Below are 8,595 nucleotides of genomic sequence, written 5' to 3'. Positions count from 1 at the left end.
GGGGCCCCTAACCCAGGCTGCAGTGGCCCTACCCTAGATCCAGGGCCCCAGTCCCTGGGCAACCTAACCCTAGCTCCAGGGACCCCACCCGTGGGACCTCTAACCCTAGCTCCAAGGGTCCCATCCCTGGGGTCCCTAAACCTAGCTCCAGGGGCCCTACCCGTGGGGCCCCTAATCCTAGTTCCAGAGGCCCAATCCCTGGGGTCCTTAAACCTAGCTCAATGGACCTTACCCGTGAGGCCCCTTACCCTAGCTCCAGGGGTCCCACCCGTGGGGCCCATAACCCTAGCTCCAGTTGCCCCATCCCAGGGGCCCCTAACCGTAGCTCCACGGGCCCCACCCGTGGGGTCCCTAACCCTAGCTCCAGGGGCCCTACCCGTGGGGCCCCTTACCCAACTCCATTGGCAACATTCATGGGGCCCCTAACTCTAGCTCCAGGAGCCCCATCCCTGGGGCTCCAAACCCTAGCTCCAGGTGCCCAATCCCTGGGGCCCCTAACCCTAGCTACATGGGCCCTACCCATGGGGACCCTAACCTTAGTTCCAGGGGCCCCATCCCTGGGGGCCCCTAACCCTAGCTCCAGGGGCCCCACCTGTTGGGCCCCTAACCCTAGCTCCAGGGTCCCTACCCGTGGGGCCCATAACCCTAGCTCCAGGGGCCCCATCCCTGGGGCCCCTAACCCTAACTCCAGGTGCCCCATCCCCGGGGCCCTAACCCAGCTCCATGGGCCCCATACCTGGAGCCACTAACCCTAGCGTCAAGGGCCCAACCTGTCGGACCCCTAACCCTAGCTCCTGAGGCCCTACCGGTGGGTCCCCTAACCCTAGCTCCAGAGGCCTCATCCCTGGGGCTCCTAACTCTAGCTCCAGGAGCTTTACCCGTGGGGCCCCTAACCCTAACTCCAGGGGCCCTAACCTGGGAGCCCCTAACCTTAGCTCCAGGGGCCCCATCCTTGGGGCCCCTAAGCCTAGCTCCAGGCCCCACCCGTGGGGCCCCTAATCCTAGCTTCAGGGGCCCTACCCGTGGGGCTCAGAAACCTAGCTCCAGGGGCCCCATCCCTGGGGCCCCTAACCCTAACTCCAGGGGCCCTAACCGTGGTGCCCCAACCCTAGATAAAGGGGCCCCACCCCTGGGGCCCTTAACCCTAACTCCAGGGTAACTACTCGTGGGACACCTAATCCTAGCTCCAGGGGCCCCATCTCTGGGACCCCTAACCCTAGCTCCAGGGTCCCTACCCTAGCGGCCCCTATCCCTAGCTCCAGGGGCCCCATCCCTGGGGCCCTTAACCATAGCTCCACGGACTCTACCCGTGGGGCCCCTGACCCTAGCTCCAGGGGCCCCACCCATGGGGCCCCTCACCCTAGCTCCAGGGAACATATCCCTGTGGCCACTAACCCTAGCTCCAGGGGCCCCATCTCTGGGGCCCCATACCCTAGCTGCAGGGGACCTACCCTAGCTCCAGGGTACCAATCCATGGGGAACCTAACCCTAGCTACAGGGACCCCACCAGTAAGGCCTCTAACCCTATCTCCAAGGATCCCATCCCTGGGGCCCCTAACCCTAGCTCCAGGGGCTGCACCCGTGGGGCTACTAACCCAAGTCCAGGGGCCCTATCCCTGGGGCCCCTAGCCCTAGCTTCAGGGGACCCACTCGTGGGGCCCCTAACCCTAGGTCCATGGGCTCCACCCGTGGGGCCCCTAACCCTAGCTCCAGGGGCCCCATCCCTGGGGGCCCTAACCCTAGCTCCAGGGGCCCCATCCCTGGGGGCCCTAACCCTACCTCCAGGGGCCCCATCCTTGGTGCCCCTAACCATAGCTCCAGGGGCCCTTCCCGTGGGTCCCCTAACCCTAGTTCCAGGGGCCTCATCCCTGGGGCCGCTAATCCTAGCTCCATGGGCCCAACCCATGGGGCCTCTAACCCTTGCTCCAGGGTCCCCATCCCTGGGGCCCTTAACCCTAGCTCCAGGGGCCCTACCTGTGGGCCCTTAGCCCTAGCTAAAGGGTCCCCATCCCTGGGGCCCCTAATCCAAGCTCAAGGGGCCCCACCCGTGGGGCCCCTAAACCTAGCTCCAGGGGCCCCATCTCTGGGGCCCCTTACCCTAGCTGCAGGGACCCCACCAGTGGGGCCTCTAACCCTATCTCCAAGGGTCCCATCCCTAGGGCCCCTAAACCTAGCTCCAGGGGCCCTACCCGTGGGGCCCCTAACTCTAGCTCTAGAGGCCCGATCCCTGGGGCCCCTAACCCTAGCTCAATGTGCCTTACCCGTGGGGCCCCTAACCCTAGCTCCAGGGTTCCCACCCGCAGGGCCCATAACACTAGCTCCAGTTGCCCCATCTCTGGGGCTCCTAACCCTAGCTCCAGGGGCCCCATCTCTGGGGAGCTTAACTCTAGCTCCAGGGACCCTACCCGTGGGGCCCCTTACCCAACTCCATTGGCAACATCCATGGGGCCACTAACTCCAGCTCCAGGGGCCCCATCCCTGGGGGCCCTAACCCTAGCTCCAGGGGCCCCATACCTGGCGCCACTAACCCTGGCTCCAGGAGCCCAACCTGTGGGGCCCCTAACCCTATCTCCAGGGGTCTAATCCCTGGGGGCCCTATCACTAGTTCCATGGGCCCCATCCCTGGGGCTCCTAACCCTAACTACATGGGCCCTACCCGTGAGGCCCCTAACCCTAGCTCCAGGGGCCCCATCCCTGGGGGCCCCTAACCCGAGATCCAGGGGCCCCACCCTTAGGGCCCCTAGCCCTAGCTCCAGGTGCCCTACCCGTGGGCACCCTAAACCTAGCTCCAGGGGCCGCACCGGTGGGGCCCCGAACCTTAGCTAAAGGGATCCCAACCCTTGTGCCCCTAACCCTAACTCCAGGGGCCCCATCTCTGGGGCCCCTAACCCTAGCTGCAGGGGCCCTACCCTAGCTCCACGGTCCCAATCCCTGGGGTACCTATCCCTAGCTCCAGGGGCCCCATCCCTGGGGCCCCTAACCCTAGCTCAATGGGCCTTACCCGTGGGGTCCCTAGTCCTAGTTCCAGGGGTCCCACCCGTGGGGCCCCTAACCCTAACTCCAGGGGCCCCATCTCTGGGGCCCCTAACCCTAGCTGCAGGGGCCCTACCCTAGCTCCAAGTTCCCAATCCCTGGAGAACCTATCCCTAGCTCCAGGGACCCCACCCGTGGGGCCTCTAACTCTAGCTCCAAGGGTCTCATCCCTGGGGCCCCTAATCCTAGCTCCAGAGGCCCTACCCGTGGGGCCCCTAACCCTTGCTCCAGAGGCCCGATCCCTGGACCCCCTAACCCTAGCTCAATGGGCCTCACCCGTGGGGCCTATAACCCTAGTTCCAGTGGTCCCACCTGTGGGGCCCATAACCCTAGCTCCAGTTGCCCCATCCCTGGGGCCCCTAATCGTAGCTCCAGAGGCCCCACCCGTGGGACCCCTAACCCTAGCTCCAGGGGCCTCATCTCTGGGGTGCCTAACCCTAGCTCCAGGGGCCCTTCTCGTGGGGCCTCTTACCCAACTCCATTTGCAACATCCATGGGACCCCTAACTCTAGCTCCAGGGGCCCCATCCCTGGGGGCCCTAACCCTAGCTCCAGGGGCCCCATACCTCGCGCCACTAACCCTGGCTCCAGGGACCGAACCCGTGGTGCCCCTAACCCTAGCTCCAGTGGCCCAATCCCTGGGGGCCCCGTAACCCTATCTCCAGGGGCCCCACCCGTTGGGCCCCTAACCGTAGCTCCAAGGGCCCCACCGGTGGAGCCCCAAACCCAGCTAAAAGGGTCCCATCCCTTGTGCCCCTAACCCTAGCTCCAGGGGCCCTACCCTAGCTCCAGGGTCCCCATCCCTGGGGAACCTAACCCTAGCTCCAGGGACCCCACCCGTGGAGCCCATAACCCTAGCTCCAGTTGCCCCATCCCTTTGGCCCCGAACTCTAGCTCCAGGTGCCCAACCCATGGGGAGCTTACCCTAGCTCCAGGGTCCCCATCCCTGGGGCACTTAACCCTACCTCCAGGGGCCCCACCTGTGGGGCCTTTAACCCTAGCTCCAAGGGTCCCATCCCTGGGGGCCCTAACCCTGCTCCGTGGGCCACATTCCTGGAGCCCCTAACCCTAGCTCCAAGGGCCCTACCCGTGGCGCCCCTAACACTAGCTCCAGGGGCCCAAACCCTAGGTCCCCTAACCCTAGCTCCAGATGCCCAATCCCTGGGAATCCTACCCCTAGCTCCAGGGGCCCAACCCCTGGGTCCCCTAACCCTAGCTCTAGGGGCCCAACCCCTGGGTCCCCTAATCCTAGCTCCAGGAGACCAACCCCTGGTGGCCCTATCCCTAGCTCCAAGGGCGCAACCCCTGGAGGCCCTAACCCTAGCTCCAGGGGCCCAACCCCTGGTTCCCCTAACCCTAGCTCCTGGTGCCCAACCCCTGGGTCCCCTAACCCTAGCTCCAGAGGCCCAGCCCCTGGGGATCCTACCCCTAGCTCCAGGGTCCCAACCCCTGGGTCCCTTAACCCTAGCTCCAGGGGCCCAACCTCTGGGTCCCCTAACCCTAGCTCCAGGGGCCCAACCCCTGGGGGACCTAACGATAGCTCCAGTCAACCAACCCCTGGGGGCCCCAACCCTAGCTCCAGGGGCCCATTCCCTGGAAGCCGTAACCCTAGCTCACGGGGCCCAACCTCTGGGTCCCCTAACCCTAGTACCAGGGGCCCAATCCCTGGGGTCCCTAACCCCTAGCTCCAGTTGTCCAAGCCCTGGGTCCCCTAACCCTAGCTCCAGGGGTCCAGCCCCTGGGGCCCTAACCCTATCTCCAGGGGCCCTTAAATCCAGGGGACCAAACCCTGGGTCCCCTAACCCTAGCTCCAGGGGCACAACCCCTGGGGGCCCTTACCCTAGCTCCAGGGGTCCAACCCCTGGGTCCACTAACCCTAGCTCCATCGGCCCAACCCCTGGGGGCCCTAACCCTAGCTCCAGGGGCCCAACCCCTGGGTCGCCTAACCCTAGCTCCAGTGGCCCAACCCCCGGGGGACCATAAGCCTAGCTCCAGGAGCCCAAACCCTTCGTCCCCTAACGCTAGCTCCAGAGGCCCAACCCCGGGAGGCCCCAACCCTAGCTTTAGGGGCCCAACCCCTGGGGGCCCTAACCCTAGCTCCAGGAGCCCAACTCCTGGGTCCCCTAACCCTAGCTCCAGGGGCCCAACCCCTAAGCGCCCTAACCCTAGCTTCAGGGGCCCAACCCCTGGGGGCCCTAACCCTAGCTCCAGGGGACCAACCGCTGGGTCACTTAACCCTAGCTCCAGGGTTGCAACCTCTGGGGACCCTAACCCTAGCTCCAGGCCCCGAACCCGTGGGTCCTCTAGCCCTAGCTCCAGGGACCAAACCCCTGGGGGCGTTTATTTCTGGGGATCAGACTGGAATCTAGACTCAGAGACCGTCACCCCTCCTGGGGTCTCGGAGGCTGGGCTCAAGCCCAAGTGTCTACACTGTAATTTTATAACCCTGCAGCACAAGCCTCAATCAACTGACCCAGTGTTTGAGAATAGTGACTTGGGTGTGTTAATGGCAGTGTAGACATAATGCTAGGCTACATCCACACTGCAATGAAACACCCAGGGCTGTCCCATGCAAGCTCAGGCTCCCAGGGCTTGGGCTGTGGGGTGGTAAATTTGCAGTGTAGACATCTTGGCTCAGGCTGAATACCGGGCTCTGGACCCCACAAGGCTGGGAGGGAGTTTAGCAAGCAAAAAAGGTAAAATGGCAGTGGAGTATTACCGTGGACTCAATGGCATTTCTCCATTGGTCTGTCTGCTTTGGGGCAGGGACAATAACACGTCCTGCTGCATTCGTTATTTCAAAGGGCGGTTTAGGATTTTCATTCTCACACACAAATGCACAAAGCAGGACTCAATCCTCGGTGGAAACTAAATGAGCTGCTCACAGATTCTGGCAGCCACAATGAGCCATTTGGTGTGAGAGCCCAGACCTGCCCCTGCCCCAGAGGAATGGGGTCATCTGCAAGGAGCTTGGAACACTGACCTATCAGCTCTTAACTCCCAAACTTTCAGTAACTCTATTGTCAATGCCTGTGAGTGTAATTTAAACCATGACAACAGCCATACTAGGCTGGTCCAAAAGTCTTTCTAGCTCTGTGTTTTGTCCTCTGACAGTAGCCAATACCAGGTGCTCCAAGAGTTACTCAACAAAGCATTACTGGGAGTTGAACCCAGGATCTCCTGTTTATAAAACAGGGGCTTTAACCAGCTAAGCCATGGTACCTTCCTGTAGCTAGAGTACACTGTCTGCTCACACCTGACTCCCTGCCATCTCCACCAGGGCCTGATAAGCTTTGCATGTGTTTGGATTCTGCAAAGCAGAGGAGCAGGTGAGGTTTTCCTTGCAGGTTGTGTGTGTGTGAATCTTTGGCCAGTTCTGCACTACAAAGTTATTTCAGCATCATTATATTGCTCAGATGTGTGAAAAACACACAACGCTCCCTCGGTTGGCAGCTTGTGGCTGGTGTACATGCTGCAATGCCACGTCTGGCGACAAAACTGCCCTGTTTTGGTGACAAAATAAAACCACCTCTACAAGAGGCCTAGAGCTTTTTGCAGCAAACTTAAAGTGACAAATTGTCAGTGTAAATGCTGCTGGTCATTATATCACCATAACTGGCCTCCACCAGTATCCCATAATGCCTGCCGTGAACTCTCCTGCCCTGCATTCCTGCTACAGAGGCTGGGCCCCTCCCCTTTCATAGCTCCAGAAAGTTCTAACAGCTGAGCCGCTATCTACACTGGGATTAGGTTGATATACTGCATTGCCAGCCTAAGTAATGTAATTAGACCAACCTAATTTTGTAGTGTAAACCTGTCCAAAGAATCACACACACACCTTGGGAGCAAAACTTCACCTTCTCCTCTGCTTTACAGAAGCCAAACACGAGCAACACTTGTCAGGACGCAGTGGGGATTGGCAGAGAGTCAGGTGTGGGCAAACACAGTGCTTTAAATAACAGCAGGCACCATGGCTTAGCTGGTTAATGTACCTGTTTTGTAAACAGGAGATCCTGGGTTCAACTCCCAGTAGTGCCTTGGGGAGTGGCTTTTGGGGCACCTGGCATTGGCTACTGTCAGAAGACAAGATTCAGAGCTAGATGGACCTATGGTTTAAATTACACTCACAGGCACTGATGATAGAGTTACTGAATGTTTGGGTGTTAAGAGCTGATAGGTCAGTAGTCCAGTCCCCTCAATGTGGTTTTACCATTTCCACTTGCTAAACTCCCTCCCAACCTCTATAAAATTACAGTGCAGACATATGGGCTTGAGCCCAACCTCTGAGGCCCGGTGAGGGTTTCTGAACCCAGGCTTCAGTGTGAACACAAATATCTGCACCACAGTTTTTAGCCTCTGAGCTTTATGTCCATGAGCCCAAGTCAGATGACCCAGGCCAGCCATGCTGCCATCTTTATCCCAGGAGAGATGGACTGTAAGGGTACGTCTCCATTGCAATGGAAGCCCAGGTGTGGTACACTGTGCTCAAAGCAGCACCTGGAAGCCTCATATTCACCTCTCTCATATAATGATGACATGGTTAGTACAAAGTCTGCCTGGTGAGGTATCATTTCAAAAGTCTTGATCTGTTGAACATTAATATCTTGTTGGATTGTGTGTGCTCGCATTGGTTGAGAAGTTATGAAGTTTTGCTTTGTGTGCGTTACTGAGATATGTCATGAGGTTGAGAAATGCCCACCACCAGCCTTTCAGGTGCGACAAGGGAGGAGCCAGACTCGCTGCTGGCCCATTGAAGGTATCCACATTTCCAAGGACTATCCCAGGAACTGTGTACAATGCAGGCTTCTCTGAGATAGCACAGAGACAATGGACACTGCTTGACTCACATTGTAGCAAAGGAGCTTCCTATCAAGTTGGAAAAAACTATGAAAGAGGGGAAGAGACATCATGACTTGGCCTCTCTCCCCCACAACTCAGCAGCTGGAAACACACCTGGAGGAGAAAGACTGAACTGAACTGATTCACAAATCAGAAGAGAATAATAACAATAATACTTTCAAATCAAAGTCCCCAAACAAACTAGTACTGGTTTTTCAGCAGAAAATTTTCAGTTTGGGGAATTTAGTTTTCTCAGTCAGACCTTGCCAAGGGAAGCAGGGAGAAAATGTTTGAGTTGCCTCCTTCAGAACAACTTGGCCTAGACACTAGCTCTGGTTCACTGCTCTGGCCTTGCTCAGGTTGAGGGTATTTTAATAATTTGGGGAGGTCCCAGGGTGTTTGGGGGAGATGATGAGGATGTTACCTTTTGAGATAAAAACTAAGAAATACACCACTAGAGATTTTTTTTAAAGAAAACTGGGATTTAGACATTTTATTTAAAGGAAGGGAGTTCTGAGTAGGTTTTGTTTGCAAGAAGCAACATTGTGTGATCTGTCATTGTACCAAAGGGGGAAGATGGTTTTCTACAAAGGAAGGGTGAAGACTTAACACATCTGATAAGGATGGGATTCAAACCCATACAAGCAGAGAACAATGGATTAGTAGGCCATCACCTTAACCATTTGGCCACCTCATCTGAGCTGTCAAGAAAGAGACAGGAGGA

General features: G+C 58.3%; 1 non-coding gene across 1 annotated transcript; it reads left to right on the top strand.

Annotated features, from left to right (window-relative positions):
• The first annotated feature begins 6,996 nt into the window (after window positions 1-6,996).
• On the top strand, window positions 6,997-7,070 carry TRNAT-UGU. Its single transcript has one exon. It is a non-coding gene; the product is annotated as a tRNA-Thr (tRNA).
• Window positions 7,071-8,595: the final 1,525 nt, after the last annotated feature.

This window comes from Gopherus evgoodei, chromosome 16 (genome assembly GCF_007399415.2).
Source record: "Gopherus evgoodei ecotype Sinaloan lineage chromosome 16, rGopEvg1_v1.p, whole genome shotgun sequence".
Taxonomy (NCBI): domain Eukaryota; kingdom Metazoa; phylum Chordata; order Testudines; family Testudinidae; genus Gopherus; species Gopherus evgoodei.
The sequence above is the reverse complement of the archived record's forward strand: the minus strand, read 5'-3'. Positions and strand labels throughout refer to the sequence as shown.